The 24356-nt window shown below is 45.2% G+C and overlaps 1 protein-coding gene and 1 long non-coding RNA gene across 3 annotated transcripts in view; one reads left to right on the forward strand and one right to left on the reverse strand.

Moving 5' to 3' along the window:
- The window catches only part of KIRREL3 (kirre like nephrin family adhesion molecule 3), a 535312-nt gene that overhangs the window by 292900 nt on the left and 218056 nt on the right, over window positions 1-24356 (reverse strand). The gene's annotated exons all lie outside the window — the stretch shown is intronic.
- On the forward strand, window positions 1545-24043 carry LOC139084293 (uncharacterized). Its single transcript, XR_011541669.1, has 2 exons — window positions 1545-1660; window positions 23812-24043. It is a non-coding gene; the product is annotated as an uncharacterized lncRNA (long non-coding RNA).

A 24356-nucleotide genomic window follows, 5' to 3' on the forward strand; every position in this document is an offset into this window, starting at 1 on the left:
GCACACAGACAGTGACAGACCACAGAGAAGGTTTCACTACGAGGAGCTCATTTTGGCAGCACTGAATGGAAAACCATCACTGGCAAGTAACACAGGCCAATTCTCTCTTCTCAACAGTAGAAAGGCAATTCAGGTCAAGGACAAGGCGTCCTTTCCCATGCACAGGCCTCTTCTCTCTTTCCTAGTTTCTTTGCTTGAGCTGTACCTTCTCCTCCCCATCTCCAATCTCACCAGCCCTTTGGAGCATAGGTCCAAGTTCCAATCCGGATCCCCATAATGCTGCTCACCCAAGACCTACATATGCATGTCGACATTAACATGTATGTAATTTTACTGATGCTCATTGCGTTTGCTCACCAGTTATTCTGCAAGCACAATGAGCCTTCCAGGGGCTCTGTAATGTAGCCAGATTCTCAACTCTAAACTTTAGGTTCCCCATCAGAGTATGTTGAGGGTGACAAGTGGTGGTTTCTTACATCTAACCAGAGTTCAACAAGTGCATCAAGATTCTTCAAAGAAAACACACGAGGTCCACGACAGGGGTTGTATGATGAATGGGAACTTCTAGCATGTACACGAGTTTTGGAGGCAGGTAGGGAAATATGAGCTGAAAAGGGATACTCAGCAACAATCGTAGAATCTTGTAGGTGGAGAGGAGAGATCCTGACAGATAATCTAGTCTAGCAGTTCTCATACCTGGACACACATCAGAATTACTTGGAGAGCATATGAAAAATTCAGATTCTGGAGCTTCGCTCTTGGAGACTATAATTCAGTAGGTCAGGGTGAGAAGTCCAGAATCTGTTCCTCAGGCAACTCTAACGCCACTGACACTGGGGGACCATGGAGGTCTTGTGTGGGTCCCAGATGAAGAAAGTGAAACCTAGGAAATTAAGCGATTCATTCAATGCCATAAGGCTGGGAAGAAGAGCGAATTACACTGCCATTCCCTTGCTCCTTCCATTACTTCTAACTGCCATCAACTAGTACCTCCCTCCTAGAGAGCCTCTTGGGGTCTGAGGATAGCAGGAGGTTGAATGGAGGACACTTGGGCTAAGAAGGGAGAATATTTAGAACACATGTGAAACTCTATTTACACCAAGTTTAAAATGAACTTTCCATTTTCCAGCTTCAGCTTCCAGAATGCAACCTTAATCTAGTTCATTTGCATAAGCTTTAAAATAAGCCTTTAGAACAAATGTAAATGGATCTTCGAAGAACAATATTATGATGGGTTCAGTGTAAATGACTCAAAACCATATGGACGACTTTTCTTGAGGATTTCCCAGAGTCGTGCTGTCTGTCTGTATGCAAGGGAGTTTTATTATCGAGGCAAAACTGGGGGTTGGGAGAAGGCTGATATTCGTGGAAGGATAACATATCCTAACCTCTCAGCGGTTCTGATTTATTTTCACGCCTCAGTGGGTTGGACTGATAACACGGAATGGCCAACACGAAACACAACTGAATCTCTTCATCAGGCTGAACTTGGATCCTAGGAGCAGCTCACACCCCAGGTCATGGAACACAGAACACAGATATCACAGATTTTCCTTTAGACTCCCCTCACAATAGGGATGAGCAACTGAGGATCAGAGAGGACAGGTGACTTGTCAAGATCATACATCCAGTATGTGGTTGAATTGGGATACCAACCCAGGTATGTCTAACTCTAAATCCTATTTTCTTTTGAATACATCACCCAGCTGCTAAGAAATCAGCAGACAGTGGCTTTTAGAATGAGATAGGACAAACACAGCTTCAGGGAGAGGCCAGGCAGCCAGAACTTTATTGATCAACAGCTTTGCCACGTCACTGACACACTGGTTGCTAGGTAACGTGGATCCTCTCTGAAGAGGCAAGAAGGAGATTCCAAAGACGATGGATCTGCATTAAGCAGAGCCCAGTAACAAGGCACTTTCAGGTCAAATACTTGGTTTGCTGTGGTTTGGAGTTTCTAGGTCAGCTGCTCAGAGGCTGTCCCCTGCTCAGCTTATCCGAGATGAGGTCTTCGGTAAGAACGCCCTCAGAGGAAAGAGTCAGGAAACCCAATCTAAGATTCCCTTAGACAGGACAGATGGAGATACCGGCTTGTTCTCTGCCCAAAGTTCGTATCTTATCTTACAGTTAGGCTGACAGTAAGAGGAGCTGACTAGAAAAGCCCCAGGCAGAAGAGATGGCTTGGGGTGGGAGGTAGGCTACTAATCTTGGGAAGTCGATTAACTACTGTGAGCCTCAATCTCCCTTTTCAGAAAGTGGGGAGCTGGGCTAGTTTCATCATGTCAGTCTGTGCACAGGTGCTGGCTGGCTGCTTAAGAATCACCTGGACTGTTTGTTAACGTAGAGATTCTCAGGCCCCAATTTCAGCTATTCTGATTCAGAAGGTTTGTCCTGGTGCCCAGCAACAGTTCCATTCATTCATTCACAGGTGTTTATTACACATGCAGATGTTCTGGACTCTGTGCTAGGTATTGGGAATATAATTGTGAATTCATATTGCATGCAAAGTGCTGTCCAAGGCAATTGGGGTACATAATTATTTAAAGAAGAATTCTCACTTGATGAATGGCAGTGTAGTATTAACATATGTGAGATTTGATCAAAATTGGGTTTGAATCTTTGTTTTGCCACTCACTGCCTATGTGACCTTATTTGTGCATTTGACCTAACCTCTTTGATCTCATCTGTAACATGGTGATATAATTATGGTGCCTACTTCATAAGAGGGAGGTGATGATTACAGGAGACAATGTGGCAGAGTTGCTTAGCACAGTTCCTGGAGCAGAGCCAGGCTCACCACTGGCAGGTACACGCACGGATTCCTAGGGGTTCTTAGAAGTGTGTATGGCATGTATATGAGTGTGTGAGACATACGCAGGCATGCATGTGCAGTGTGTATGTACCTCAGAATAAATTCAGTGATGGGAGACGCTACTTCTGCACTTTTGCTTGGCTTTATCAGAGAAGGCCTCAGAGAAGAGTGACATGTGATTTGGACCTTAATGATGGGTGGAAATTCAATAAGTAGAAATGGAGAGGGGCAGAGGGCCCAAGAAGGCAGAAGTTGTGCTTGGGGAAATGGTAAACAGGACATTTGTGGAGATGAACCTGGAAAACTGGCCTGTTGGGGGGTGGGGTTTGAGTGCCAGGCTAAGGAGGTTGGACTATCTTTAGTCAAGGGACACAATTAGCATCAGTTTCTTTTTTGAAATATACAGACTAATATCTGGAGCAAGGCAAGCCTTTTGATAATTACTTGTTGAATAAGTTACTAAACTGTTGAGCAGAGAGCAGCCTTTCTGGAAAGTTCATCTGGAGGAGATGTACAGACCAGAGAGGATGGAAGGGAAGGGGGCCTGAGGCAGGGAGGCCAGAGCTGTTGTAATATTCCAGGTGCCGGTGACAGGCTGCTGAAGTAAGAGGGGCCAGGAGGAGTGGAGAGGAGGGGCAGGTGATGGAGGCGGTGCCAAGACTTGATGATTCATTAGAGGGGAAGATGTGGAAAGAAGAGGCAGGGACCTCAGTTTCCAAAGCGTGTATCTGGAAGAATATTGGGGCCAATGGGGCCGCTACGTGGGGCTGAGGAAGAGGACTCAGAGCCTTGCCAGACTCTCCACACAAAGTCAGGGCTCTGGGTTCAATGTCCCATGGTGCTGGCCATAGTGTCAGCTGGCAATAGTGGAGACAGAAAGGACTCGATGGATGTTACTCATTACTCTTATTTATGACACTCATGACAATGTCGACAACATTTCAAATCTGCTTTCCCTGCTAGAATGCAGGCCTCATTAGGCAGGTATTGTATCTGTCTTGTTGCCCACTGTGACCCCAACACCTAAAATCGTGTCTGCCATATAGTAGACACAAAATAAAGGTTGAAAAAAATAACTGGTTTATTGAGGAAAGCAATTGATTCTGTTCAAAACACATTAGGTCTGAGGTGATGGGATCCATCCTGGTGGAAACGTCCACTGGATAGTTGAATATTCCGGGCTGGAGGTCCAGTTTAAAGCGGGACACCCCTGGTCACCAGTGGGCACCCCCTGCCTCTGGTCATCCCCTGGGAGGATCTTCTGGAACCTTCCCCAAAATCACCCTCCCCCTTCACGAGCCCTGGACCCTGCTTCCTCCCCAGAGACTCTTTGAATTTGAACTGTGGTGAGGTCTCTGAGATACAGGATAGCCTCTTTCACCTAAAGAAAACTACTCTGAAATTTCAGGCTTCCCACTGAAGCTTTGAGGTACACCCTATAGCATTTCAAAAGGAAAAAAAATGAGAGAAGCCTGAACAATTTCCTAGCTCATTAAAAGCAGCATTTGGTTCACATTTCAACATCTGAAGAAAAGACAAAATGGAATTTTACAGTGTGGTCACATGAGCTGAGACAGTGAAACAAGACCAAGACAGGAAAAAAGAAAAGAAAAGAAAAATAAAGAAAACCAAACCAAACAAACAACCCAGTTAACGTGTTGCATGATGGTAAATGCTTGGTCTACTTGGTTTGGCCATTTCCAGTGGTTCTTTGTTTCTTTCACCAAATCCCCAAATACCTGCCTGAAAAAAGCTTACAAAGCCAAGACCAGAGATCAAGGAGACAAGCAAAGAAGTATCTGGGCAGCCTCAGGTGGTCTAACCACTGAACTTCACTCACATGGGAGGTTAAAGTGAGAGTTTAGCATGCAGTGGCCCTCTGGGTTTTTCTAGCCACTTCATTGCCTGATACAATCTGGGTTTTCACGGCTTCACAACTCACCCTCACGAAGCAAGGGCTGTTTGGACTTGCAAGCAAAGAACCATTTGGAAGTTCCAGAGGCCAGACCTGGTGTTGGGCATTTGTCTTTGCACTAGCCCCAGCCTTACTCCTGAAAGGGACAACACTAATGAAAGTTCCAGAGGCCAGCTAGCACGCTGCTTGGTCTCTTTGTAGTGACTCATGCTGTCAGCTACCCTGCCGTTCCTGAAGGTTCTTCCTCTCTCTTTCCTCCTTGTCATTATTTTCTTTTGCTTTTCCTCCTCCCACGCTAACCACTCTATGTTAGGTTTCTTTGTAATCTTTCTTCTTCTACCCACACTGTCAATGTTGATGGTGCCCGAGATTAGGTCCTCAGAACTTTCCGCAATTTTGTCTACATCCTTTATTCTCTTACACTTGTTCAGCAATATTTTAAAGGAACTCATATGTGTCAGACACTGTGGTGGGCATTTGGGGGTTTGAACGTGAATGATAGGTTCTTGCCCTTAATCAGCCTGTGGTTTAGTAGAGGAGCAGGTACATAAAACAAATAGACACAGCACAGTGTGATCCATGTTGTGCAAGGCGTTATGGAACTGCAGAGGAGTAAGTGATTAACTTTGGTGCATCAGGATCAACTCTATGCAAGAGGAGCAATAAATCAAGACTCCCAAATTCATATCCTGAGCTGTGACCTGCCTCCTGTCTTCTGAGCTCCACACTCGAGTTTCAGATGACTTGACAGACATCTCTACTGGCTTATCCTGCCGATACTTCAAACTCAAGGTTCTCAAAACTAAACTTCAACCTCCGTGCATCACCATTATCAGCTACTCAGTCACCCAATCTGGAGACTTCAGAGTGATCTTGGACATCTCTCTTTATCTCTCACTCAGCCACATCCTGGTGACTATATCTTGACAACAGTTCTGACCTGCCCCCTTGCACATTACCATGATCACTGCCAAGTTCAGACCCTCGTTCTCTCTAAACTGGAGTGTTCCAAGGATTGCAATCACTCTCCAACTCATTGGTCTCAAACCCCAGTGTGCTTATGAATCAGCTGGGGAGCGTATTACAAGCATACATTCTTCAGCCTCTCGCCTAGAAAGCCTGGGTCAGGAGGTCTCGGGGAAGGGCCTCCAGTGGCACCAAGGCCAGTGGTTTGTGGCCCACACTGTATGTAAGTGGTGTCTCTCTGCCTTCAGTCTCCGCCCTGCTCTAAGGAGCCCTCACTGTCTCCAGAGTATGTTCTGAAACACAGAGGTGCTCATGTCCTGCTTTGGCTTAAAAACCTCCAGGGGTTCTGAACATCTTAATGTGGCATTGAAGGCATTTCATAAAATGATTAGGATTCTTTCAACTGTGTACCTAACTTATTTTCCTTCTCTGTAAATGAGCAGGTTGGTCTTGCTGACTTCTGGGGGTCTTTATAGCTCTGGTGCACTGGATTCCAAAATTTCAAACCTCCTGGCCCTTCCTTCAGCAAGCTTGACTTACCATACAGAACTTGCTGGAGGCTACATCCCAGGTAAGCAGCCCTCACGTCTCTACCCCATCCTGCCAAGCTGTGACCCTCAGCAAGTTCCACGATCATGCTATACTTCAGAGGGTTCTTGTGAGCTCGTTATTATATTAGAGCTCTTGGCCCAGTACCTAGCAGGTAGTAAGACCTCAGTCCTGGAAGGTATTATTATTTCACGCCCTTCCCCATTAGGCACTCTACACCCCAGTTATCCTGGGCCGTTTACTATTCCCTGATTAAGTCATGCCATCTCATTGCAACTATCTAGATTGTCTTTCTCAAATTGGAAAGGCCTTCAAAGGCCTGTTCACAAGTTGCCTCTCTGTAAAGCAGTGCTCTCTGCTGTTGCCACTGTGCTTACAGAGAAGTCTTTGTATATCCCTCCATTGTGCTATTGAGGACCTGATACGATTGGGAATGCCTCTCCCTTGAGCATGTTGAGACTAGAAACTGTCTTATTTATTCTGGAATCTCCAAACCTAGCAAAGTGCCTGGCACAGCATAGGCACTCCATAAAAACAGTGAATGAATGAATGCAGTGAGGGTACAATTATGTGCAGAGAGTAGAGAAAGGACCCCTTCACCCCTTTCTCTGTATCACGGAGGTGGTCTGTTGCAGAAGGTTCTCTCAGAAGCCCTTGCCTCTTAGAGATTGTGGTCAGCCCGAAGCCTCCACTACAGGGGGCACCGCCCTCTTTTCCTGTCACTCCAGCCCTGGATGTGAACTTCTCAAATGACTTTCTGCTCTACCATTTCTCATTATCCAACCCAGCCAGGCCCAGCACTGGGGCCCCTGTAAAGGATGCTCCATTAATAATCGCCTCCCTTGCGACTGATTTATCTGCTCCTTGAATCTGGTGAGGTTAAGCTTTTAAGGCAAAAACAGAAAGTCACTGCGAAGCTGACTTGTTTTATGCCATCCCAGTTCTGGTGACTCAAGAGAGGCCCATGGCCCTCTCATCCTGGGGCAAGATGCTGCCTCGGTACTTTTGGGCTTTCTGGGCATGCAGACAATCTCACCGTCTCCCTGTCCACTTCCTCTGACTTGCTTTTGCAATCAGCTGCCCAGGCTTCTGTGGAAGAAGACCATGTTAGCCCCAGGAAGCTCTGAAAGCAATAAAAGAGCTAAATGTTTTCTAGGTCACTGCCTGATCAAGTCCCCACTTAAACAATAATCTTGCCATTGCATCTGCAAAACCCCAGACTCAGGCCCCAAAAGGTTATTTCATCAATAATTCTTGAGCTTGCCTACGGCTAGAATTATTCCCAGCAGCCGTTTCAGGCCATCTCTAAACAGGCTCTGTGGAGGAGAGGCCTGCTCACTCAAGTACTTAGGCAGGAGCCATTAATATTGTTGAAGGGGGAGAGCGGCAGGAAGGGTGAGCAAGTGTGTGTTGTGGGGAGGGGAGAAGAGGATTCTTCCGGAAGGGGGCAGGGGCAGGGAGGCCAAGGTGGTTTGGCCTATGATTAGGCTCCTGCTGTCTGACACCAGAAGCTGCTTTTCATGTTAATAAATGTGGATTAAACCGGGCAAGTGTGCCGTCCAACGTTATGATAAAAAGTCTTGCTGACAAACCCAACTCTGCATGGGATCTCTTTGGAATGTGCAGCCTCCAGTCTGCCCCATCCCCAGCAACTCTGCTGTTGAAATGGCTTCTTTGATTTACTCAGTATATTTACCAAGCAATTTGCAAGAGCGAGTAATTACTCCTCAGTTCATTGACTCATAGGTGAGAGAAACACTTAGGTCATCTCATTTGACCTCCATCTAGCCTTCCTGGCCTCCTTGGACTCTGGTTCCTATTAGCATTTAATCTCGTCCCACCTCCAGTCTCCAGGCAGCCTTGGAGCTCAGCCACTTCCCCTGGAGAGTCCGTTCCTTCGCTCAATTGCTTCTCTCAGCTCTGAACTTTTTGCTGTTGAGCTTTCCATCTCCCTCTCCAAGCTGAGGGCTGCTGCCCCTTGTCCTCCCGGCTCTGGAGACAGTGATTGATTTCCTTACTTTATTTATACTGTTTTTGTGGAGGTATTTATAGATCACGATTGTGTTCCCTTGGAGCCAGATCCTTTCTCAACTATATAAATTTGGCTCTCTCACTCTCTCCTGATACAGCTTATCTGTAATCTCTAGAACATTTGTTGGTATTGACGTTTGGCTTGATTTTCCACCCCTTTGCTAAACTGCACTGACTAGTCTTGCTCAAGTTGCCCCATTCCTCGATGTTCAACAAGAAGGCTTATCCCCCTATTCTTGCCGGCTTCCCCTTGGGGACATCAGTGGCTTAGACCCAGAAAGATCATGCAAGGGGAGAGGAAGTTAACAGATGGCTCATGATTATATTACAAGAGCCTCTCCAAAGGAAATAGGATCATTTTTCCGGTGACTTCTTCGCCAAAGTACTTTGTTTCAATTCTTCCCTCTCTACCAAAAAGCTCTTCTAAAAAAAAAAGTCAACAGTTATTTCCCCAAGAAGGAAATAAAAGAGAACTCCCAAATAGTCTCTACATGGAAAACGAGACAAATTAAGGGGAGGGAGTGAGGGAGATGGAAATTGACTGTTGTGATCATTTCTATACCTCCACCCTCAATGTGCCCAGGTTGGCTGCTGAGGCTGGGAAGAAGTCCAGAACTATATTCATCAACTATCTGGGCTGCAGACAAAGGCCCCCAAGATCTTCGTCTAACCTCATTTTCCACATCAGGAAACTGAGTCAGGGCTGTGCCGTCAAACCAGTGCACGTTCTGATGTCACGCATCTTGGGTTCTGAGTCTGCCCATCTGTTTACTAGCTTTCAGGGGTCCTTGATTAAGTTTCCCAACTTTACTGAACCTCAGTTTCCTCATCTGTAAAATGAAGATTGCACTAGCTACCTTGAGGCTGACTGTGGGTATTGAAAATAATTAATGTAATAAATAGGTCCCTGGCAAATAACCTTTTAGGGCCTGAGTCTGGGGTTTTGCAGATGCAATGGCACGGTAGGCACAGAATAAATAATAATTGCTACTGAGGCCCAGAGCAGTGAAGTGACCTGCCTAAAGTCACCCTGGCAATCCTGGAGCCAGAGCTGGGGTCCTTTATTTCCCAGCTTAGTGCTTCTACAAGGCTGCTACCTCCTCAATATCTACCCAATGAACACACTTGTAGTCCTTGAAGGGACCATTGAAAATGTTCTCAGTTATGGCACATTGGCTGTAAAAATGCTTGATGCTCACACGTGTAGGGACTCAAAACCCACAGTGAAGCTTCAAGTGAGGTTAGTCAGAGAGGAGCACTCCTATCCTCTTGGGAAGTGAGCACCCAGGCTGGAGGGCTGGGCTGAGAGAGACTTAGGAAAGTGGTGTGAACTTGCCGGTGAATGTAGCTGCTAGGCCTTTTAGATGGCTACAGGGCTGGACAAGTGTCACCAGCCCAAGTCAGAATGGAAGAGCTTTTACAGAACAGTTTACGGGGAAAGAACGTACCTGTATTGCCAGGCACTCTGCTGGGTGATTTATAAACACCATCTCATTTAACCTTGTTTCCCCCATACCTGGAAGTAGGTGTAATGTTTACCATTTTATAGATAAGGAAGCAGAGGCTCAGACACATCACATGAATTGTACAGGCAAGCAAACGGGAGTGCAAGAATTTGAACCCAGGACCTTAGTGACTGATGCTCACGCTCTTTCCATTTTCAAGAGTGTGCTAATACAATACATAGGGGCTGCCACTCTTGAGATGGCGTTCATTTACCTGGTACCTATCTCCAAGGAGCTAAAAACAGTTACAGATTTTTATAAATCCAATTAAATCTGCTGTCTTAATATGATCTTGTCTAGCTTCTCCATATGGATGTGTACACATGTGATTTGGACAGGAAAATTAATTTGGATCATTTAGACAAAATATATTTTATCTTATGTCTGTGCTGTAAAATTTACCGGAAAATTGATGAAACTTCCACTCACGTTGACAGTGTAGACAAACTGAATGCATTCTGTAGAACAAGGGGACTCAGACTGGGTGACCCTACTGCTCAGCTCATTCAGTCCACTCCCTGAAGTCTGAAATGCCCCAGGAAGCAAACTGTCTTATTTGGAAAGGTCTTCAAGGGCAACCTGTCTCAGTAAACCATCTCCTTGTCTAACAATCCTTCACAGCCAGAAAGTTCTTATACATGATCAAAATGTCTATTGTTTTGAGCAAACCACTTTTCCTTCTGTTGCATTCTTGCTGGCAATGGAGAACAGCTGGGGCGGTTTCAATATCTCTGTTATGAACTTGAAAGCTGTTTAAAAAACACTGTTCAGGTTTCTCTTCCACTGGCTAAATAAACTTGATTCATTTAGGATTTGTCACAGAGAGAGATCATTTTCTATACATCTAGCCCTTTGATACAAGAGTTAGAATAATTTTGGAAAGTGAGATCTTAGGGGGCAAGAGTGACCATTGGTTAAAACGCTGTGCAAAGTAATTATTATAATACCTACTGCCAGTGGGTTCTTACTAAATATTTTTGTTGAGCACAAAAGAGAAAAGAAAGAGCGAGAGCTCCTGCTAAATCCCGGTGTCTATCAGAATATAATGAGAAGAAAGCCAGAGAGGAGAAAAACTGAAAGGGAAAGAAGACGCATGGAAAAAGATAGCAGAAGTCCATGTTCCTCAATTTGCATTTACCTGTAAGCCAGAGGAGGCAGAGTACTACAGTCAGCCAGAGTGTGGGCTTGAGAGCAAGAAAGAACCGGTTTCAAATCTCATCTGTGCCTAGGTGTGTGACCTTGATCAAGTCACTTCATGTCCTTGTGGCTCAGTTTCTTCTTTTGCAAAAGAGACACATGCCATCTATTGCTGAGTTGTGAAGACGGAATAAGGTGCTGGACTTAACGTCTCCCGGACTCATGGTAGGTGTGCAAAACGTTGTGGTTCTCCTTAGCCTCTAAACCAAGCAGCTGGCTACGGGTCTCGGCATTTGAAACTATCTTTAGGAGCCTCCTCACTTTTGGATTTTGTAGATTCCTTTCCCAAGACTTGAAAAGATGGCTTTAAAAAAAATGTCAGGATTCGTTAGGCATTTAGGAGTCCAAGAGATCCTAGGTGCTGACTGGCTGGTGAGTTAATTATGTAGCTGTAGAATTAACATTAGCATTACTGTGCTAATAATAATGATTGCCTAATAGCATTATCCTTACAGCAGAATAAGCCCACTGGGTGTTGTACCTGAAAACACGGATGTAGAACTACCGAACCCTTTCAAGTTTGGGTACAATTTACAAGCATCTATTGTGTAAAGTATCATTGCTGTTCTAATGATGCTATCTTTTTCCCCCCTGAAATGTTCATATGTCAAAGGAATGCAAATTCCATTTCTCCTGACAAAGAAATCTAAACCCATGGATTCTCCTAGCTGTACCCCTAAAGGAGAACGCTCCCAAAGTGGAGGGTTACGACAAAGAGTAATTGGTTCTGCATGTTTCCTTATGGATTTTAGGAGGAAATGGGGCCAGGTGGGGCCGGGTGGGGTGGTATTGGAGGCCGTGTGATGTTGGTATAGATAAACCCTCTTATTTCTCTAAAATATGTGCCCTTTGCTGAAGGAAGTAGCAATGAATCACAGCAAATCTAGCTTTCTGTGCTCTTCCAGAGTTTCTTTTGATAGTGTTAAGTTCTATTTTAGCAGAAAAGCCTTGGAGTTTTCATGTGGCTGGTGGGTACAAAGGTGACAGCGGAAATGTAAGCCCTCCACACATGGCTCTGGCTCCCTCCAGTCAACGTTTGGGGACGTGAGATTAATGGACACAAGGAACAGCACACATTCAATAAACCTGCTCTATAGAAGAGAGAAGAAAAATAGGCAAAAAAGCTCCCCAGGACACAACATGTTGGTAAATGTTTGCTTGCCCACTATCCACACCAGAGGGGGCCTCTCAAGGCCAAGTGACCCAGCATCAGAGCACCAGAGCATCCCTCGCTGCCTCGGAGGGCTTGTGTCTTCCTCTCCAACTCATGGCAGCCAGTCTTTCCAGAACCACACAGGAGGGTCCTGTCATTATCCCGAGGAGCCACTCCATCCTGCACCATGGGGATGTAGGGCCTCCTTCCTAGCTGTTCACACTTGCAAAAGAAAGCTGGTAGCTTAGATTATTTAGGAAAAACAACAAACAAAAAAGACAGCTGAGGAAAAGAGGCAATTTTACTGTATGCTAATTTAAAAAATTAAATTAAATAAAAGACAACTGTGGGACATGAGTCTTCTCCCCAACTTTCCAGATGGCATGTCTATATTGATTCATTTACTCAATAATGACTCAATTTTCTAATTTCTTGGACAGTGTAGACCTAGTTCAGATTATATTACGACCTAGCGAAGGGCTACAAACTGGGAGCATAACCTGATAAAGCAGAGGGCGGAGAAGCCAGCTCTCCACCTGAGCTCCTGCCTCTCATCCCATGCCTCCCTGCATGAGGCTGGGTAATCCCATCGCCACCTGTCTCCTGGTCTGTAAGACGGGAATCATCACATCTGTTCCTCTCACGAGGCTCCATGAGTCTTCATTATGTGCTTGGAAATGATTAGATAGAGGGGACCACAGATAGTCTTAGTCTTAACTATAATGGTCTTAATAAATACTTCCGCTACCAAATAAGGAAGTGTACGGGGTTGCAAGGATTTGCTGGTGTTCTATTTAAGGCCAGGACTGGGAAACGAGGGGAAGAGGCTACCTTGTCACTATTTATCTTTCTTAGTTAACAATGTAAGAAATATGATGGCTGCTAAACAATTTGGTGGCAGAACATCATAAATGAAGTCTGTTTTCCCTGGAAACTGCATAACCATTTGAATTAATTTAATTTGAAATATCAAATTAAATTAAACTGTAGAATAATCCCCAAGGGAGAGCATATTTCATTTGCAATGTCTTTTGATGGAGTATTCCCTGCCAAAAGTTTTGCTTTGCATCTGGCTACAGATCTAAATTTATTGCATTAGCTTTGAGAAGACTTTTAATAGAAAGCAAGATTAAAAGAAAACTTGAGGGAAAATAAAGATGTTCAGTGCTGAAAACAGCATCTCCAGAGCTTACCTCTCTAACTTTATGCTCTCTGTATGTCTGTCTCTGGTCTTCGACTCAGCCGGTGTACCTGGGCTGGATGTTTGGTTGGAGAGCTTTCTTTTGATAGTACTAATTAACATATACAGAAAATATCATAGGGGGATGGGCAGTCTACTTTGGTTTAAGGGCTACAAACTGGATAATGTCTTCACCAGATACTGGTGAAGCGGATCCACTTCATCTGAGGAGCAAAGAATGGGGATAAGAGATCAATTAAAAAGGTCACCTTTAAAGTCACGGTGAGTCTGTGCATTTAGCGGTGTCCGGTGACTGCGCCGTGTTCTTCCTGAATTGCCTCCTTTCTCAATAATCTCTACTCTAAGTGCAGTTCTCTATTAAGGCTTTGGGTCTACAGGTTGGAAGGAGAGGAGCTGATGGTGAATCCAACAGTTTCCTAAAATATAGGTCACTCCAAATCGCTACTTAGGAAATGACTGGTCTCTTTTTCCATGGCAAGACATTGAAGAAAATTGCACCGAGCAGCTGCCTGAAAGTTGATGCAGTGGGAATAATCTATTTCCTTTTCCTAGTGAGCAAATACACAGCAGGCGAGGCCGATGTGAAGGAAAGTGTTTGCTTGAAACAAACAAGCCTGGCCCTTTAAGGAAGGTGTGAGCCAAGTTTAAATTGGGCCCAAAGAACCCAGATAAGAGTATCTTAATCAAATAAAGAAAAGCATTAGGCTTTAATCTCCACCTCTTTAGTGACCTCCTAGTTTGTTTTAAATCTTGATTGGAAGAATTATCCTGACAAGAAAATTAGTAGTAAGTCAATAAGCCTGTGGCCCAAAGATAGGGTATTAAGCAAGCAGAGGGAAAGAAGTGTGTTCCAGCCCAGGGCCCTCGCCTGCCCTCCTGCAGCCACGAGCACGGCCCGCAGCCATTTCGCTCTTGATCCTGAGCAAGCACTGCGGTGGGTGGACAATTTCATTATGATTTTAGCCATGAAGCCCTCAAGGGCAGGTAATCATATTTAAAAAGATAAAGAACAACACAAGAAAAGAACCCTGCTTCATGAAGAAATTCTAATTTTCAGCAGTCATGGGTGGAAAACCAATACTACTCTCCAATGCAGAATGAGAACTGGACTTGAGAAAAGCCACCTCCTCCCCTTGCTCTCTTTGAAAGAGAGACACAGCAGAAAGTTAAAAAAGAGAGAGAGAGAAAAAGCAAAAACAGAGAAGAAGAAGGCCTGCCATAGGAAGATGTCTACATCCTGACAGAATCTACCCACCGCCCATGCTCCCCCCTCCACTCCACTCCTGTGGCCCCAGAGCTTCCCCCTGGCAGCCAGCGAATTCCAGCTCCCCTTGTCAAAACTCGTCTCCCTGACAGCTGTGAGCAACACTTCTCCATGCCACTTATTTGCACTTCTTTCCACCCCCTCATCCCTACCCACGTGTGTGCTCGCCATCTGCCATTCAAGGGGAGAGAGACAGACAGAGGGGCAGACAGACAGACAGGGAGAGAAAACCCAGCACCAGCCTACAGGACCCCACACCCAATTTTGGAGCCTCATTCAGGGATATTAAGTCATATCCAGTTATCATCTTCATATAAGAAAAAGTTTTGTTAATTGACTAGCAATGGAATTGTGGCTGTTTTATGCTCTATCATTAATTTAGGTTTGCAGTTTTAGACATATTGGGAGATTTCTGTTTTAATCACCAATTATGTCTTTGGCCAATAAAGCTCATATTGTTAACATTAATATATACATATTTATAACTTGATGGAGCTAGACATAATTAAGTAGAAATGTTCATAACAATGATGATAATCATTTAAAATAAGATTCCCCTGATATCCTCCAGCAGATAACCCCACACTCCAACACTGTCACGTGAATAGTGTGCTGCAGAGATGTCGTTCTGCCCATCCCACATTTAAATGTAGACCCTTTAAAATGGTCTGTCTAATCTAATAAATGTTCAATAGAATGGTAGTGAATGTCTTAATTGTATTGTATTGGATGTAAACCATGTTCTGGAAACCCCGGATTTGGAGGAGTTCTTGAAGAGGAAGGGGCTTCAGGAAAGTATGGCAGGTCTGTCGGAGGATGTGCCCTCTGGATGACCAGGCCAACAGCTGACCGAGACCAGGACACATGTAGTACTGGTTCAAGTCTATGGAATGCCAGTGGCATTATCTCCCATCCCTGGAAGAGAGTGGAGCCATCTGTCATCTTGGCTTCAGCAGTAAAATTCAACAGGTTCCCCAAGGAGGAGTGGGCTGCAGCTCAGTAGGCAGCAGGGGAGACAAGGCAAACATCAAAACTTTCCTTTGGGTCAACCTAACATCTGTCCTCCATTCCACCTCGATTCCCAACATGCTGGTGTAACTTCCCCTTTTCTTTGGTTTGAGCATGTTTACTCTGAATTCAGTTTGGAGTACATCCGCACGTCCCTGCCAATTCGCTGGTGGCATCCTATGTTTTCTTTCCTCAGTTAGATTAGAAGGTTCTCAAGGTGCAAACTCCTCCTCCTTTCACTCCTATAATGCCTAAGCATTTCTGGGCAGGCGCTCAGGAAAGGATGCCGAGAGAGGGGATCAATGAATAAATCTTCCAGAGCTTTCTGGCAGGAAAAGTTGATGGTACTGCCGGTGAGCTGACTTGGGACTGAAGTCTGCTTCTTGAAGGTGTCACCCATACTCAAGGCATTGGTTTCTTTGAGTGTCTGGCCAGACACAGCTACTGAGACACAGGGTCTGTCTCCCAACAAATGCGGCTCCAATTCTCACATTTTTATATGCCATGCTACACACATCATTTCTGAACCTCTCAGAAGCCCATGCATTTCTGAGCACTGGCAATCAAGCATAAAGTTCTGGGGCAAGCTGTGAAATCTCTGAAATGAAAATCAATTCCATCTCCATTTCATGGAGACTAATGTGGCATTTACAACATAAACAATCACTTCTGTTAGAGACGAAAATTAAAAGCTGTGCTACATAAAGGCACAATGTTTAAAGTTCTGGTGGAAATGAGCACTTGGCTTTGAGATGATTACAAAGGAATTGGAAAAAGAAAAAGAATGAAAAAAAAAGGGAAAGAAAAGAAATAGCCAGCCCCAACAATTCAGAAGTGCAGAGGTTTCATAACACAAATTTGCTGTGACTGAAACCATTGGTCTCAGCTCAGACCTCTGGGGGAAAAAGAAAAACCTTGAGTATTTCCTAAGTAACAGGAAAGGTGTTTCAAGGACTCATGAAAGTCATGTCCTTGTCCTTTCCTGATGGTGTTAAAAGACACAGGAATTTTCTCACGGGAAAAGGCTCAAGACCCACATGATGGCAGTGCCTCCAGTGGTTTTAGGGTCGCCTCAAAGTACCGGCCTCTTGAATCCTCGATCTGGTGATACTTCATTATATCAACCTTATTTCCCCGTTATTATAATAGGGTCTCACGAGTTTCTGTGTGGAGAATCCCAAAGTTCACAGGATGAAATAGAAATTAAGGGCAGGAAAAAAAGAGTTTATTAGAAGTTAGCCTGAAATTAAGCTTGGCCTTACCACTAGCTAACTAAGGAAGCCCAGGCAAGGATCCTAATCTCTGAAGACTCAGTTTCCTCATCTATGAATGGAGACGTTAGACCATGTGATCTCTAAAGGAGACTGGCTCTGCAATTTTATCATTCTTTCATTCTGCATTGGACTCCAAACAACCATTCAGTTGGCCTCATTTGCATACGTGGTGGGGAAAGATATAAGCTGTTGCCAATCAGGAGGTGTTCATTTGCATGATGGCTGTGATTCACTAATTAGCCAGAAAGTCTTCCAGTCCAGCCATGCAGGAAGGCACCAGGGTTCCCATTGTGATATTATTTAACCTGGCTCCTGGCTTTGGCTATTAAGACTCTCAAAGTACTAGCCAGTAACTAACTGACTTTTCTATAAAGCTGCCCAGGCAATTAAGAGCATTAGCACAAAGGAATTTTTCTCAATTAGCTATTTTTAGAGTGGGCTGGAAATGCTGTCTTGCAGTCTTTTAAAGATTTTTGTAATAGTATCATGCTTGTTGTATTACCAGTGTCACACGTATATTTTCATTCTATTTTTGTTCTGCATCAAATAATTTGTAGTAATACTATTTTGAGGGGTAGTTATTTTCATACCATTTGAAGAGAAGTCAGGTGAATTTCTGATAAAGGCAGCCTTCGTTAATTCTAATGTGAACATGGGACAACCCAGGGAATGGTTCGTATACATATGTCAGCCAACCAACCCGTCAAACCGCTTGATTTGCCTTGATCAGAGAAGCAATTTGTTAGACATCCCCTCCTCCCACCCCTGAAGTGCTAATCACCTTTCCAAGGTAGAAGATAGAGAGGAGACACTGCACAAATTGCTTGCTGTAGCCCCCAAAATGCTAATCACTTACCAACATCTAAATTATAACTTGAGACCTTGCACGATAAGGTAAGAAAATAGTGTCTGTGCATACAGAACTATTATTTACCAGTGTCAAAAATAACTATCACATTTGCATAACTGTGGGGCTAGATGACAATTTCTCCCTCAAAACTGCTTCTGTGGCAGAAAAAGCTTTGACCGATATGAAGTGTGGCATGTCATTATTTTTTTAACCCTTACAAGATGGAACGGCAACTTTCAGAATGAGATGTTTGAGCACCGATTTGGAAACCGGAGAAAACAATTTAAAATGCTTATTTGATTATATTTACTTTGGGTGCACTGGGTGCTGTCCCGTGTAAGCCAGTGGCATTCCATGTGGGTTGTGGGCACCCCAGGAAGTCAGTTGACCCTTTGGAACACAGGAGGAAAGTATTTTATCTCTTAATTCTGCATTACCTACTTTGCAGATATGGTTTTTAAATGCATATAATACATTAGAACTGAAGTACATGTATATAATTTGCGTAGAAATGCATATATTCTGAGTGTGTGCTAACATTTTTTACTGATGGAGGTTAGTGATAAAATAAAAATCTTTGGCAATCATTAGTAGACAACACATATTGTGGTGCTGGCCAGGAGGATGACCTACTTTTAAAGAGAATTTTCCAGAAGGAAAAGCTCGTTAGCTGTACCAACAAACATAGTGTTAGAGAAGATAATTCTACGACATGACGAAACCTGACTATACGCATTAGACATAAATATACCTAACATTTTATATACCTTTCTATTCAGACAATAAAGAAATAGCTTTCCTGGAAACCTACAGTTGTCAATGTCGTCTCTCAAAGTGAAGAATGATAGATTCACTTCTCTTTGGGGTAGGGAAATACATTTGGAATAAGACAGGGTGAGGTGTTTTCAGAGAAGAGTGACCAAGATGGAGAAGTAGTGGAAATAACACCAGCTAAGAGAGCCCAAGCTTGGCTTAGAGTCCGTGGGCACCTATGTGAACCCTAACCCAGTCCCAGGACTCCCTGCATAGACAGAAGACCTCTGAGGTGTCCATGCAACTGGTTTTTATCTAGCACAGTTCTTATTGGTCTTCTGCTCTTGTCACACATTCATTCAATCACAAATATTTACGAGTGTTTAAGATGTGCCAGGCATGATTCTGACAATTCTGAGATTTTGTCCTCCTCTCTTCTCTGTCTGGGGATCACCTGTAGGACTCCATGCTGGAATTCTGAGAGGCTGCCAACTCATGGCTCCTATGTATTGTTTATTGCTCCCCTGCTGAGAACTCCAGATCATCAGATTTGTTTCTTTGAAACAGAGCTCTAATAGTAGGAGAAGAGGTGAGCACAGCTCTCAGAAAGTGGGAACCTTCTATGCCCAGCCTACCTGCATTGTCTTCACTTCTTCCCCGTACCTGGCTCCTTCAGAAGGTTTCATTATAGTGTGCTCTAGTCTGCATTTATACGGACCATCAACAACTATCCCATTTCTTTTTTGAGAACCTCCTTCATGTTCAATCTTGAGCTTGATGTGGAATGATCCAAAGAAGCGCCTAAGAATCAGTGCCTGTTCTCACTGAGCTTATACCGTGGTTAAACTCATGACTACACAGGGCCACTGTCACTGAGCAGGGACATGGGTATGTGCTAGTGCTCTTTTTAGGGTCTTGCTAGGAATTGGGAGGCCATTGGGATATACTAGAAAGAGACTAGGACTTGAAGTCAGATGGTCATGATTCCAGTCTTAGCTCCATCGCTTATCATCTATGTGACCTTGGGCAAGCTACTTCTATTTCTGAGTCCCAGTTTCCTTATCAACAGAATGGGAATGATAATATCTATTGATAGGATTGTCTTGTAGATTAAATGAAACAATGGGTGGAAATGCTTTTAAGCTGGAAAGTGCTCTTCACATTTTAGGAATTGGTATGAATGGAGGGTGATCGCTCTGGCTTGGGGTAGTTAGGGAAGGCTTTATTCTGTGGTCCATTTACACCCTCCAGGACAGACACTGTGAAACAGGAATGGAGGTGAGAAGCTGAAGGTCAGCTCCTCTGCACGTTCCTGGTGCTGGACCTTGGGGGATGCATGGCATGGGCATGGAGGTGGTCTACTTCCTCCAACCCACCCCCTCTTCTGAAGAATCTGCTAGGGCTTAGAATCCTTGTCCTGACCAGTCTGAGAAGAATGGAAACTCTGGGCAGAAATGGGGTTGACAGGGGCTCAGGGCAGTGCAAGGTCTAAAGGAAGAGGGATGGGAATCAGCCAGTCAAGCCCCTGCGCTCTGCCTTGGCAAAGGCTATCGGCAGACCTCCCCAGAGGCTCGCTGGAGGAGACTGTGATGGACCAGCCTCTCAGGAGAGTTTCCTACCCACCGAGGCTTGCAGGGTATGGTGGTTTGCCTGCCGGTTACCAGCAGAGGGCACTGTCTAGAGTCCATTCTTCCTGCCTCCTCCTGAGCGAGACAACCCCAGTACTACCCTCTCCCGCTGCCCCCCCCCCCCCGCAGGCTGCTCCTTTCTCCTTCAATGGGATGTTAGCAGTTGACAGTTCACTGTAAATGCTCTGACATGTCAAGATTAGTAAATGGGAAGAGGATTTAGACAGTAAATGCAAGCTTAACTCACAGAGCAGATTATATGGTTATACTGTTATTACTTTGGGACATAGTTACTCCTAATGCTAACTAATCTTACAGAAATGTAATTACCACGTAGTTTCTGTATATCACCAGATCTTATGAGGTAGACCAGTGGGCACCCCACTTAACCCCTGGGGGCCAGGGTAGAGTTATGCTCTACTATGCTATTTCTTCTTGGTTTTATCCTCTTTCCTAGAAGATCTCTTGGGGAGCCTCCCCAGGAGGCTGCTCCCTGCTTTCAGTCTCATTTTCTGACATCTAGTTCTGAATTTCCCATAATTGAATTTAGTCTGGGTCTCCTGGCACTTCATTTTGGCTCACTTGCCTTTCCTTTTGCGATGCCCTAGTGAGTGCTGTATCCTGCAACAGGACCCCTTGGCTGGGGAACTGGGTTGCCAAAGCAGATGGGCAATGTTCATTAGAAATAGTGTCCACTGACACAAAAATTACCACCTGTCCTTTAATATCCATTCTTCTACTCTTCTTTAGCTACTACTAAAGGACACCCTCAATATGAGTAGAAAATATGACTGCCCAGAATAAGCCCCACATTCCCCAGCCTCCTTTGCAGCTGGGTGACAAGGTCCTGGCCAACGGGATGTGAGCAGAAGGGATGTGCACAACCTCTGGACTCTGCCCTTAAAGAAAGAGACAAGTGCTTCCCTTCTGTTTCTCCCCTTCCCATTGACCAGAATCTGGGCACAACAGTGGGAGCTGGAGCACCAGTGGGAGTGGAGAGATGGGAGTCCTGCTCTACTGCCCACGTCCTGACTGCCTACGACAGAGAAATGAACTCTTTTTTGGTTTATAACGTTGTTAAGTTAGGCCTCTCTCACATGACCGTTGGTGGACACCTTTGCTATGTAGATCTTCAGAGAAGGATCCGAGAGTGGAGACTCGTGTCATCTTCTCCTTCATCAATCTGCTAGGCAGGCTGTCTGTCGCTAAAAGCTAAAGGGGGAGCTGGGGCAAAACCCCACTGAATTTGGGGCCATCTTTTGCAACAATCCTTTCCAACCTGTACTTGGCCCCAAATTTCTCCTTTGTTTCGTTGTTTCCCTTTGGTTGTGGCTGACAGCTCTGGAGACAGACTCTCAGAGGCCACTCATATTCAGGGCTCTTGGGATTCAAGTTAGAAAGCATGCCAAGGCAGGAAGAGAGGGGCAGGAGCCCAGGAGCATTGTCTCTCAGACTAGGAGAGAAGTCCAGACACACTCCTCTCCTAGTCTGGCAGAGAGGAAAGACGGCTGGGCTGGGTTCGAGGACTGATCCCGCTCTGTCATTAACCAGCTGTGTGGTCTTGAGCAAGTCTCCTCCTCCCAGAGCCAAATGAGGGAGTTAGGCTAGGTGATTTCTGGAATTCCTTCCAACTTCGGCATTCTGTAATGTGCCAATTCCATGACCTGTCTTGTAGCTGCAGGGTCATCTTCAATCCATGAAGCAAATGACCTCAGGAAGGTCCACATCTATGCTAAGGGCTGGGCAGAACAGCTCCAGTCACTTCTCATCATTAGCTCAACACTGAACAGCTTCTGGTGTAGGGAAGAGGGGAGAGGGCATGAGAGTGGAGGAGGTGAGAGGCACTACAGAGGTGACAGACAACAGGGGTCCTTCTCTGGAGGGGTCTAGTCTCTCCAGAGCCACACAACACACACATGGAATGTGTGAGAACAGACTAGTAAGTTACTCAAGAAACGTGCCCCCCTGAGGGGCCAAAGCATAGGTGGGGTTGGGTGGGAGGTGAGCAGTGGGGTCATCAGCACAGGTGGGGCTGGGCGGGAGGTGAGTGGTGGGGCCATAAACACAGGTTTGATGCCTGCTCTCCCCCATTCTTGCAGTGTGACCTTGAAGGAGTTTCCAAGCTTTGAGCTTCAGTTTCCTCACCTGTAAAATTGAGATGCTAGAAACACCCCTCACATGTGCAAAAGTGGGGGGATGTTCGTGAAGCGCTCTCCCTCTCACTCGTTTTCTACCACAGACAAAGTATCCCTCTTAGTTTCCAGCTGACATTCCAGCTTTCCCACCTTCTGCCCCTGAAACTTTCCTCTCTTTTCCTGTACCTTTTTTCCCACAACAACTCTGCACCCCCACCCCCTTCCCCAGCAAAGTTCTCCATCACTCTTCTTTGTACAGGAAAGTAGGGTGGGGTTATACAGGTGCCCAGTGGTACTTCTGAAGCTCTAATAAGGGGAAGACTATGCATGCCATTTGAGTTTTAAAAGGGATTCAGATCAGAATGAATAAAATGCTAACTTTTCCACTGTCTAACCCACTCACCCACATACCCTGGGGCAAAATGAAACATAACTCAGTTTCTTCGCGAAAGGCATCAGAGAACGGGTCACTCTGGTCAACTGGCGACAGCAGCAGCGCCGATGGTCTCGGCAGATCTCAGCTCTGCCGTGCGTCCCGCCTCTGCCCTCTCTTCCTTAGCTAGACATAGATGAAAGTGACTGCACTGCGCCATGCTCTGCCTTCAGTGGAGGCTACAAACGTCTGTCCTGCAAATAGGTGGTAGTGTAGATTCGGGGCTGCATTGCTTCCGATTTGCTCTCTGCAGAGGCACCTTTTCTAGAGGGGTTGAGGACTTCCTTCTGTCAAGCCATCTCTGTGGCCCCCTCACCTCCCACTGCCTCACGTTAGCCCTCTAGGAGCCAATGACAACTGGATCTCCATCCTAAAATAATTCCCCACTCATTCTACGAGTCTTAGTTCATGTGGTCTTTTGTTCGCACTCTCTCTGTCTCTGGAAATGCAGGTCTGAATGCTGGTTTTATGTTATTTCACACGCCAGTGGAATAACTACTCAGCTGTTTAGGGCTTGTGCTGTCAGCCTCGGGGCCCCATAAACATGGCTGCTTCCATGGTCCTCCTTCAGGACTCAAGGGGGTGCTCCCCTTTAGAATGGGCCTCAGGCCAAGAGCCCCACTGTCTGGGCCTGGATCCTGTTCAGTGAACCATCAAGTGTCATTCCCGTCATTCTCAGCTCTTTTTCTCAAGTACAAGGGTTCCTTGCTACAATTTGAAGAATTCTGAGGGGCAATCAAAGAGAATCCAGGTGATAAAGCAAAAAGTATCAGCTTAGAGACAGCACAAGGGAGACAACCATGGCATTCCTAGAGATGGAAGAAGGAAACCATTCATTAAAGATCAGAGGACAATAAAAAGTGTCTAGGATCTTCAAGCCTTCTGTGGCCACAGACTGGTAACCGAGAAGCCCCTGAGGGTCACCAAATACCACTGGTCCAACCATGGTTCTGCAAACTGACTAGGTATCAGTTTTCCCATCTGTAAAATGGAGATCTTGATGATAGACCTGAAATAAGGAGAATCTTGACACGACTGTTTTCCAGTTTATTGACAGATTTAGCTACTTGCTAGAATTCCACACAGCTAAGCCCCTGTGTCCTTGCCCGCTCTCTCCCCTCTGTTTCTCCTTTCTAGGGCAGCTCCCGACTGCAGACAGCACAGAGCAGAGCAAAGACTGTGCCAATGCGTCAACACTGCCAGACAACCAGGAGGGGCGTCATCAAACAGGCAAGGCCATCGCCACACCTGCTCAACCCTCACAGAGCACAGGGATTGTGATCTTCTTTATCATAGGTGTTCATAATTCTATATCTCAATGAGTTTGTGGCTCCAGCATGTAGCCGTGGAATAAACAACGTTCTGATAATTGCCAGGTTCCCATTACTTACTTTTACAGTTCTTTTTATTTAAGAAAGTCCTTTTCCTTTGGGCTCCAGGAAGAGGGCACTACTATATTGTTCTTCGCTGTCTCCCTTTAATGAGGTCGTAGGTCAGACAAAGGGAGTCAGGCAGTTTTAGAAGGAGTAACACAGCAACAAAGATGACCTCAGCCAGGAGGGTTAGACATAACTCACTCCTCAGGGCGGTTTATTGCTCCTGGCTCTTGCAGCCTGGCTGAACGGTGAGGACGTGATGAGAGGCAGGGATGGCAACTAGGTTCGAATTCATCATTTCTTTTC

The sequence above is a fragment of the Equus przewalskii genome, chromosome 6 (assembly GCF_037783145.1).
Source record: "Equus przewalskii isolate Varuska chromosome 6, EquPr2, whole genome shotgun sequence".
NCBI classification, from domain to species: domain Eukaryota; kingdom Metazoa; phylum Chordata; class Mammalia; order Perissodactyla; family Equidae; genus Equus; species Equus przewalskii.